This window comes from Amblyomma americanum, chromosome 7 (assembly GCF_052857255.1).
Source record: "Amblyomma americanum isolate KBUSLIRL-KWMA chromosome 7, ASM5285725v1, whole genome shotgun sequence".
Taxonomy (NCBI): domain Eukaryota; kingdom Metazoa; phylum Arthropoda; class Arachnida; order Ixodida; family Ixodidae; genus Amblyomma; species Amblyomma americanum.
In genome coordinates this window covers 79,953,440-79,964,237 of record NC_135503.1, presented here as the reverse complement: position 1 = coordinate 79,964,237, position 10,798 = coordinate 79,953,440, and positions in this window count along the sequence as shown.

The window sequence follows — 10,798 nt, the reverse complement described above, 5'->3', positions numbered from 1 at the left end:
GTAAATCACAACACATACGATAGCGATATTTGTAGTTAGCGAGTGCTCGTTTCACTGACTCATTAAGGAACAACATAGGGTAATATTCGCGATTTAAAAAATCTCCACTTTGTTGTGGCTGGTAATTAAATGAATAACGCTGAAATAGTTTTTCTGAAAGCACCGAATCTGCGGGTGGACCATCATGATGCTGAATTTGGGGAAATAGGCCCGACGTGAAGCTCTGGATGAACCAAAGTCACTATTCAAAACTGTCACTGTAGGCAACTGAATCTTCAGCAGTTTTGTTTGGAGTGAGCTACAGGGCCTACAAACATTGAAAATATCCAATATCATATGCTTTCTTTTAACGATGGCAGGATTGCCCGAGTCGAGATTTTCAGGTTGTTTGGTGTTTTCCCAGAATGCTGCACAGTGGTTGTCTGAGGAGAAGCCAATTTTTTAAAAACAACAATGTTCGAGAAATCTTACCCGTTTGCTCAGGATCCACAAGAAATACCTAGTCGAACCTAACAAACATAGGTGGGAATACACTGAAGCAGAGTTGTAGAACAAATGCAGGAAATTTCAAACCATTGCCTATACATAACCACTCATGCAGGGAAAAAACGCGGATTTATTACATCCTGGTCAAAATCAAGAGGACGAAGTGGGCTTGGGCAGGGCATGTGATGCGACGGCAAGATAACCGCTTGTCGTTAAAGGTAACAGAATGAATTCCAACAAAAGGCAAGCGTAGCAGTGGACGGCAAAAGGTTAGGTAGGCAAATGGGATTAAGAAGTTCGCAGATGAAGGGTAGGCGCAGCTGGCAAAGGACAGGGCTAATTGGAGAGACATGGGACAGGTCTTTGCCCCGCAGTGGCTGCAGTCAGGCTGCTGCTGTTGATGATGATACATAATCGCTAGTTCTGCCATATGCACCGTTCAAGCAACGTTGTTCCTCTATGAATGAACTAGTCTTGTTTCTTAATGAACCAGCGAAACGCGCACTCGCTAACTTCAAATGTCGCTGCTGCATGTTTTGTGATTTACCGCTTGCGGTTATTACTGTGGCATTTCATTTCTCCAGCAGCGCTGCACCGTACTCCGCTGTGCTGTTTTTTTCTGCGCTCTTCTCACGTCATGCTGTTGGCGGTGCCATCTCGTGGCGGTGCCATTTTATCAGGCGTGCTGTTTTTTCCTGTGCTGTTTTGTCGCCATGCTGTTTTCCCCTCGCTGTTTTGTCGCTGTGCCGTTTCTTCCTGTGCTGTTTCGTCACTGTGATGTTTTTGTGCGTTGTTTTTACGCATGCTGTTTTCACGTGTGCTCTTCTTTCGTGTCCTCATGCTGGCGGAATACTTGCTTACTTTTTTTTTGTTTTGGAGGCCGGCAGTTGATCCTTGCCTTGCCTATGATACCAGCGATGCTGCCTTTTTTGGGTGTCATGTATCAGTACACCATTCTTCCTGCGCGAATCAAAGGCTGTCCTGAATATAATCGTTTAATAGTCACCACCCTTTACTAGAAGGTTGGCTCAACACTTGCATCGTCATATCATGCGTCACTACTGCGAAGTCAGTTCCATTATTCAAAAGTGACATTGGCTTTGAAATATAAAAGACATTAGGAAAATTACATTAAATTAGGCCAATGTCACTCAGTGAGAAAAAAACTCAGTTAGACGTCTGAGAAACGTTCATTCGTTTTTCATGAATGTCTTCTGGGGCGCAATTACGGATCAGTCTCAAAAAACTGTCTCAATATTGAGACAGTCACGTCAAAATGACGACACCGAGTAATGCCGATCGCCAAATCGGCCAATGCGGAGCAAGGAGGCGGTGGGCTCCGCCCCGAAACCACTATTCGCACGACAAGGGACCGTAGACTAATGTTTTGCAGTAAAGACGCAGTGAATGAAAACGATTAATGTTTTATTTTGCTAAGAAACTGTATTTCAAACCCAACAGCACGAAGGAAAAGAAGCAGTGTTTTCATTTTTGCAATTAAGTTTGCTGTTTAGTCACTTTTTTTGCCGCGAAGGTGTGCTGTCAGCGGTATAGCGTGAACATGTTAGTCTGGAAATGAAAAAAAACGCAATGAAGAAAACAAGTAATGTTTTATTTTGGTAGTAAGCTGTGTTGCAATCTCAACAACATGAGGGAAAGTTAGAAGCATTCTCAGTTTTGCAATTAAATTTCTGCAGGATAACTTCTCTTGCCATGAGGGCGCGCTGGCAGTGGCATAACGTGAACATGGCGGCCTGCAAGAAAACAGCTGATTCCATTGCTAGTTCCTGTTTTTTCGCGTGCCGTCTAAAATCAAGGTACTTTGCTGATGTCTTAAGTGTGCAGAAAAATCTGATTGAAGGCAGTGAATGCTACGGGCCTGCCGAGATCAACTTACAAGCAGCGCTCGGCTCGAAAATCGACGAAGACAACTTTAGTCTGTGTTCTCGGTCGGCGCCTATCGATCACCGAGTGACGTGTGGTTCTGTTTATTTTCTTTAGAAAATACCAGAAAACCTTGAATCATCACATAGAAGCAACTGCCGACAGACAGGTGCCGCTGCTGATAGCTTGCAATCTCGGTGCGGGAAATGAGCCGACACGGCCTGCCTCTGTGGCAGCAATCACTCTTCTGCGTTGTAACCAAGTGTTGCCGCCCACATCGGGCTAAGCACTTGATGTTACGTTTGTATTTTTGTAGCTCCGTTCGGTTTATGTTCAGTTGTTGCCGTAGTTTTTTTTTTTCCTGTGCAAGATGCAGAAATTGTGATGTTTATGCTCCACATTGTTTAGAGAGAAAGGAAGCACTTGACTTGATAACTTTGCTATTGCCACCGAGGAGAGAACGAGCTTGTTCCATTAACGTTATTTACTGATCATGTAGTAGATTAAGGGTCAACCAGGAAAGAAGTAGTCTGCTTGTATAGAGGCTAATTGCAACTGGGCAGAAAGTTGAGCAAGTTTGTTCATGTTCGCTGGTACACAGCGCTTGAATTGCATATGATCCAGGGCAGTGAGGTAGGTAGGACAGGGCAGTGATGTGTAATATGTTATTGTATTTTGCTCAGCAGGCGGAGTGATGTTGCTATAACTGGGTTTGGTGAGGGCAGTGTTTGAAGGGCTTTAAATACTTTGCGTAGCTTCTAACATGCACTTCCTTTCAGGTCGGAAGACCACTTGGTTTTTTTTTTAAATTACGCTTCATCATATCTGAGGCACCCTGTATACAGGCCACTCCAGTTTGAAAGGAAACAGCCAGTTGAAAATGACTAGGATATTAAATACCTAGGCGAGAAGTAGCTTGAAAGCAGTTGCACTTATCACACATATTATGCGATAGCATAAGGAGCTTGTCCGGCCATTCGGCATTGTCATCGTCTCGTGTCAACATGGACAAGACTTCATAGCCCTGTGTTACGCAAACCAAGCTAGGTGTCAGTTATGGGGCAATAACCGAGTGCTCAAAATTTCCCACAATGGAGCTGCCTGTATATTCTTAGAGCTGTAGAGCATTTCCAGCAACGGTGTTGCAGATTTGTGATTGTAAACTAACCTCTAATCACACACCATCTCCTTGATGATGTGTCTGTGATGTTTACACATCTTTGTGTATCAGTGAAGATGTTCTAGAAATTCAGCAGTCATTGTAGCCACTGCACCTTACAATCTTTATTATGCATTGTTGTACAGCGGTCTCCTTGCAGTAGGTACAGCTTTTAGCACAGTGAAACCCCTAGCCACACACCATTAAGGTAAAGCTTAGCTTTGGTATTTACACTACTTATATGTGCCAAAATGTTTTGTAGTCCGGAAAATGCATTATGTACACTGTACTATGCCATATTTATTGTACAGGTAGCCTCTGTATGAAAGAAAACATGCACTTTGAACTCAATGTTTTAGAATTTTTTTTCTTAACTGCACTCAGAAATACCATATGGTAATTGTACATCAAGGTAAAGTATGCTTGTATGTACACTGCCTTTTCTGCAATAGAAACACTCGTGTCAAACGCTGTGCCTAAAAAAATAAACGCGCTTACTGAATGTATGATGCAATAAAAAACAACTTTTTGATTGCAACAAGCGTCACAAATATTTCATGCCTTATTCCAGCACTACACGTTTGGTTCATGCATGTTCGTCACGCAGGTAATGACCACAGGCACTTCACCAACCTGGAAGGAGACAGCAGAGAAGGGGCAGGTGGGCTGACGTAAGCATTGACAAAAGACCGTTCAAAATGATGCTTTTCAGAAATCGGGCGAGCTGCTTCAACACCTTTTCCGTCTTCAGGAAGAGACTGCAACATGCTGCTGAGGGACAGGAAGATATACTAGCAAACACACTGAAAATGAAGTGGCAGCCGGTGGGGGGCACTTGTTTGTCACTGCTGGCTTCTGGCTGCACACAGGTTGGCCAAGGGCACAACCACATCACACAGTTGCTCACACAGTTGCTCACACACTTGCAGATGTGTGTTGTGCACTGACACAAAGAAATGACAGTGGCAACAGGGGAAGAGTGGCTGATATGACTCTCTACGCCAGCATGGTGAGTCGTCTATGGACGCTAGATTTTCCATCGCAACTGCCGCTGCACCATCCCTCGGTACGCCTTCCTCTGGAGACGGGTCGTCCTAGAGAGACCAAAAGTACAGCATCTTGTCTGTACGAGGTAGCCACCATTTAGAGGTGGCCCGTTGTTATCTGGGTCAGAGACAGTGTCGCCTGCACCCTCTGCTGATATGGGCACATCCAAACAGAGGCTGTGAAGTGCAGCACGTGCGGTGATGATGTGCACTGTCCACTTCCACTGGCAGTGGTGCATCCGGTGCCCTTGAAAGCAACGGAAGCAGCTCTTCGGCACACTGATAAAGTGCTCAGCCACAAATTGTGTGAAAGCATGTGGCGTGTTGTACAGGCCTTCTGCTGAGTCAGGCCTGTGATGCCACGCAACTGGTGCAGGCAGCCATGGCTCCAGTGGGTAGACAGTCTCCTGCATAACAAAAAAATTACGCAGCTAAGCATGTCCCTTCTCAGTGATCTCAACAGCATTACAGGACACTCTGCTACACAGTAGAAGACTCATACCAAGTAGCCGACATCCAGGCTTTGCTGAATATGACATTCAAGAGCATACACACATGCAGGATTTAGATGTATAAGTGAGCACTACTGTAAGGTCAGTCTTTTACCACCATATTCATATAAATGATGCGCTATGATTTCCTACAAAACACAAGCGCTGTCAGGTGCATTTTGCTTCGTTTTCTTCAACAGGAAAGGCTATGCATTTTAACAGTGTAATATGTGTCCTGTGTTTCTGCTGCAATTATATTTAACAAAAGGAAAGGGTGGCAATACACTGTATCATAGTGTAAAGTGTCTGCATTTGTGTAACTGTCCAGACTGATTCTTGTAGCTTTAGCAGATCCGGGCAAATGCATAGTTCTGGAGCTCAATAGATGTAACTGAGTTCGCCCGACGGGTGACACGGCTATTTTACTGCTTACCCAGAAAAAAAATCACCGTCGTCCAGCAGTAGGCCTTCCTCCGCCTCGGAATGCCGCCAGACAAACGCGTCGCGGAAGGATCCGGGTCAGCGCGAGTCCACGGCCAGGATGCACATGTTCGCGCCACAGATCTGAGAAAAAACAAGCACAGCCCGTACTCACTCTCGCTGCCGAGGCCCGCACTTGTAGCACTTGAACTCATGCGGTCAAAAACAGTGGCCGAGGTATACTCACTATCCCGTCCGCAGCGTAGAACCGCTTGCGGCTCGTTCGCAGCACTGCCCCCAGACTCCTTGATAGTGATGAGTGCCCAATCGACCCGACGACGCCGGAGATGCTGCCGCGGCGAACGTTTAGGCAAAGGACGCCCTCCTTCGCCGCCGCCTTCTCCTCGGGTCTCTTCGGAAAGCGAACACCCCCCTTTTGTGACCCAACGTTGACATTGGTCTCCGCTGCCCGCCGCAAAGGCTTGTTCACAGTCAGTTGGGCTGCGCCGACGTTTTCTTCATTTCCAACGGCGCCTTGAAACCCACCGGAGGCGAAGAAGCGCATCGCGCACAGCACCTGCCGCTCCACTGACAGCGCACTCACCCGCGCACCTCCCAGTTCAACGGCGAGTTCGTCGCACAGACACTGCGCAGTCTCCTCGAAATAACTCTCCCGCGCGTCAAAGTCGTCTTCATGCACCCTCCGACACCGTTGCTCGCGCGGTCACCCGCGTATACGAAGATGTAAACAGCCGCCATTTTCTGTCTCAAACGTATTGATACTACCTTTTCCAGTCTCAAAAAATCGTCTCAATCTGCCCGCATAATTAGATGGCCAACGTCAACACTTCTGGGCCATCTACGACGTCAGTCAGTGACGAAAACAATCAAAATGGCCGCCGCCCACGGCTGACCAATAGGAGAGAGGCAAATGATACACTTTTTGAGACAGTTTCGATTGAGACTGATTCGTAATCGCGCCCCTGGCCAACAGAAAAGGCTGATGAGAGTTGTAAATCAATCTAATGAAAATTTTATCTTGAATAACTGTTGCGGTTTGTTGAATGTTGTTGGAGACAATTAAATTTTTATAGGGCAAAATATAAATGTCTTAGAGGGAAATTTCTGCGCATAGGCCCACTTCCGATATGCACTTCAAATGCTCAAGGTGAATGTTTGTAGGACGGTGTGAAAAGAAGCATTGTCAGTCTTTGCCTGCGCAATGCTACTAAAAAGGCGTGGCAATTGTATAGAAACTTTCGCGAACACATGGGCCTCCGTCACGCCCTGTGGTACCCATCCCCGTGGTACCCCTCTGTTGCTGAGTCATTACTCAGGAAGGAGAAAAATGCTACCCAAGACGGGAGGAGTCATAGAGGAAAACGAAAGGAAAGACAGAAGAAGGAATATGGTAGTCTGGAGAGGACAAGAACAGCTAGTAGTCGTGCCGCACGCCCATAACGTGTGGCACAGACTAAAGAAGATTGGCACCGTGTGGATATTAGTGATACTTTCTCAGCCCCCCTCCGGTTCAGAAGGCTCGCCTGCAAATCATTAAGGAGGAAGGCAATCGCAAGAGTTCAGAGAAGAGGCAAGAAAAACAACTCCTTGCACTGTGCTCAAAGGTTCACGTATTCGCCTCCCCTAACATGAACAAAGTAATAGATGGGCAGACAGGAAACTGCCTAAACGAGCCACTAAAAGAACATGGTCATACTAAATGCGAAGAGGGTGAATGAATCCTGTGTCCCCATAACAGCCAGTGTTATCGAGCGCTTGAAAGTGCAGCTGTCTCTGCCTGGTGCCGCATGTTAAGAAGGAACTCTGGTATCAGCTGGCAAGGGAGCTGATTGAATGGCCTTTGGTATCCCGTCGTCAAGCGGACTGAGCCAGCTCGTCTTCCAGGGTCCTAACTACAACACCTACTGCTGGAATGACATTCCTGCAGACGCAGACTTAGAGTCTACGTGCAGGGCCACATTGCACTTGTCATGTCTCCTGCTTCAATTGGCGATTTCTTTCTTAGGTTTAATATCTGCGTTGAAGGGATGGTGGCAACGGTTTCAAATATATACAGGTAAGTGATTGCACATATAGTAAGCATTCTTTAGTATTCATAGCACGTGCTGTGCAGTGTCAGTTTTCTGTCGTAGTCCATAATAGGTGCTCTAGGAGTACAGTCTCGAAAGTCCAGTCTTTTGGGTGCAGACGGGCTCGGTACACGAGGTTTACTTTCAACTCTCTTGTTTTAGCATACTGATGACTATGAATTGCAGCGCCCCCTTAGTACGGAACTTGTGCCAGGCTGGCGTCACTCGGTGCCTGAGTTTTGGTAATATCAACATGCGCGATGCTTTACTGGGGGCATTTCTAACCAAGGAACCAATATTGTCAAAAAGGCATTATAATTTTCTCCAGCGCGCCGTCATGCGCTTGATGAAAATTTGGAGGGGACACTCAACCTCTGCCCGGAGGGTATGACGCGATAGCGTAATGGGTTTTGGATTCCGTACCCAGACCAACTTCGTACTGATTTTTATTTATTAAACCTTCCAGGATTTTCCGCTCACGGCCAATACCTTTGACGCCGCATGAACCTGATGCTGCAGATGCTACGTTTGTTGAAATGGATGCGAGGAGTGGCAAAAGACGTAGAAGTGCTGCCAGGCGCCTTGCCGAAACGCGCGGGACTCAAGTTGCAGTCGTAGTTCGTCGGGACATCCTTCTCGACAAACCCGATGCCACGAACGCCAGCATAGCTTCCGCGCCGAGCAAACGGGCAGCAAGCCGCAAGCTTTGTGGTGAACGCGCCTTGGATGTGCGCTACGTTGTTCGCCGCTCACCGCGTGATTGCTGCGTCCCCACACGGCCCCAGTGTGCCCGAACGGAACCAGCGGGAGGCGCTGCCGTCATGCGCTATCTGTTAGGGCAGTGGCGTACACTGCGAGCAGGAGCTGGCGAAGGAAGTGGTTTTAGTGGGCGCCGCGTGGTGGCGCTACGTGCGTGCCAAGCGAAGAGGAAAAGTAGCGAAAACATGCTTTTCTACTCGCCTAACTGCGACTACTGTATGTTCCATGCTCATAAGTACTAATATATACCACGGTACATTTCTCTAAAGCACCCTTCTAATACAACACTGTATTCATTAGACGCGCCTGAATTCATGCGAAACCGTCGAGCTGACGTTCCGGAGTGATTAGCGTGCTCGTCTCACGCTCTGAAGGCCCTGGTTCGATTCCCCAACTCGACGAATGCTTTAGTCATTTTTCTTTATTAATGCATCAATGATTTTTCGCAGATGGCGAACGCCACCGACGCCGACGACGGCACCGGCTTTTCTGCGGAACGGGCCACTTAATGCTGTCGCGTTAACATAGCCGTAGTGGTGACACCGAGAGCGATATGACTGCGGTGCGTCTTCGAATGTGCCCGTAAATTGAAATGGTCTACCATTAGAACGTGTGGTGAAGTGCCGTAGAAGCGCGTTTAAACTCCAATGTTCTGTTTAAAACTTCGTTGGACTCCCATCTCGCTGTCGATTTATTATGCTGTCGATTTAGGGGCGACACTGCATAACTTTTTTTATCACACGCAAGGGTTAGCTGCGCGTTAGAGGAAAAGGCTTCAAGCTGATCGCCTGCGAACTCTGGACGGGAGCGCTTCTCCGAAACCAACTCTGCAAATGTCATCTTCACTGTCAGCGCGCCCGTTGGAGATTCCATGCCGGATGCAAAGTACTCTACCTTTGAGAAAACAAAGTAAAAAATAAATTAACAATCTTCAATTCCTGTCTATCCCCTCAAACGCTTCCTTGCGCTTTTCCATCTTTTCTCGTCCTTGCCGGTACAATAGACGTGCCACGCCCGCGTGAGGAACATTTAACGCACCTGACATGTGTCCGGACCCTGTGCATCCAGCTTAGGTGCACGGCGTCTGTAGGTTGTCATTCGGGTACTTGATCTTCATCAGCATATGGCCATGTGCGCAGTGCGACAGCGAGTTTGCAGTGGCACTGTCGCATTTTTGGGGTTTCAATACGTTTTTTTCTGAAAAACGGCCGAGGAGAGTGCACCTGATAGAAACATATGCATAAAAGACCAAACCGTCCCTCTTTATAAAGGCAGAGGGACGGCAAACGTTGAATCCGATTTTAAAAGTTGTTTGGCCGCAATCGACGAGCCCAAAGCTCTGAAGTGCTGCTCGTCCCCTTCCCGTAAGGTTCTTCTGGTCTTGGCTGCGCAGGTTGACCTCCCAGCGCTCATAGGTTGGGTCAGATGTTATTGACGAGTTGGAGTTTGTTTGGCATAGCCAAGTGATGCGAAACATTGTCCACGGTTCCTGCAGGCCGGGTTATGTATGTTGGAGCACCATTCGTTCAAAGTGGCGAGATCAGGAAGAGTGCTACTTTCTTTTATCCTTAATATGTGTTGTTCTCTATTCTTGAAAATCCCGTTAGGTATGAGAAAAGCTCTTCTGTTCACCCTGCAGTATTGTGTGATGTTGTTGTAGCTTAGTAGATGGGTTTGACGGGTTGTCTAGAGATTATGACAGCTGCGTGCTCAGGGCTTGGAAAAGTGTGGCTCGAGCCTCAAAGTCAGCAGCCTCAATTGCGGGCGCGTTCGTGTGCCCAAGGGTACAGATAACCAATACGTTGTTCTTATCTGCTTCTTTCAGTATGTTCCAGCACGGGTTCGCTTCATCTCCGTCAGGTGACATTTCGTACTGCTATTTGAGAGGATTCCCTCAAAACCAAATAGCTGATGCTATGACGTTATAAAGATGTTCGGCAGGCGTGTCGGACTTTGAAAACGAAAACACCTTTAAACTGAGTTCTGGTGCGAAACACTTTAAACAACTGTTTTGCCATTGAAAAGCGAGGCTATTACATAACGTTATTAATGAAAATTAAATTGTATAAAACGCGACATTAAAACATTTGAACGCTAATATGCTACAAAAACACGAATGTTTTAAATGAATTCTTTTTTAATATAAATTAATAATTGGTTTTTGGGAGAAAGGAAATGGCGCAGTATCTGTCTCATCTATCGTTGGACACCTGAACCGCACCGTAAGGGAAGGGATAAAGGAGGGAGTGAAAGGAGAAAGGAAGAAGAGGTGCGGTAGTGGAGGGCTCCGGAATAATTTCGACCACCTGGAGATCTTTAACGTGCACTGAAATCGCACAGCACACGGTCGCCTTAGCGTTTTTCCCCCACAACAACGCAGCCGCCGCGGTCGGGTTCGAACCCGGCCGCGCGGCTGCGTTTTTATGGAGGAAATTCTTCACCAAATGCAATTTTTCAGGGAAC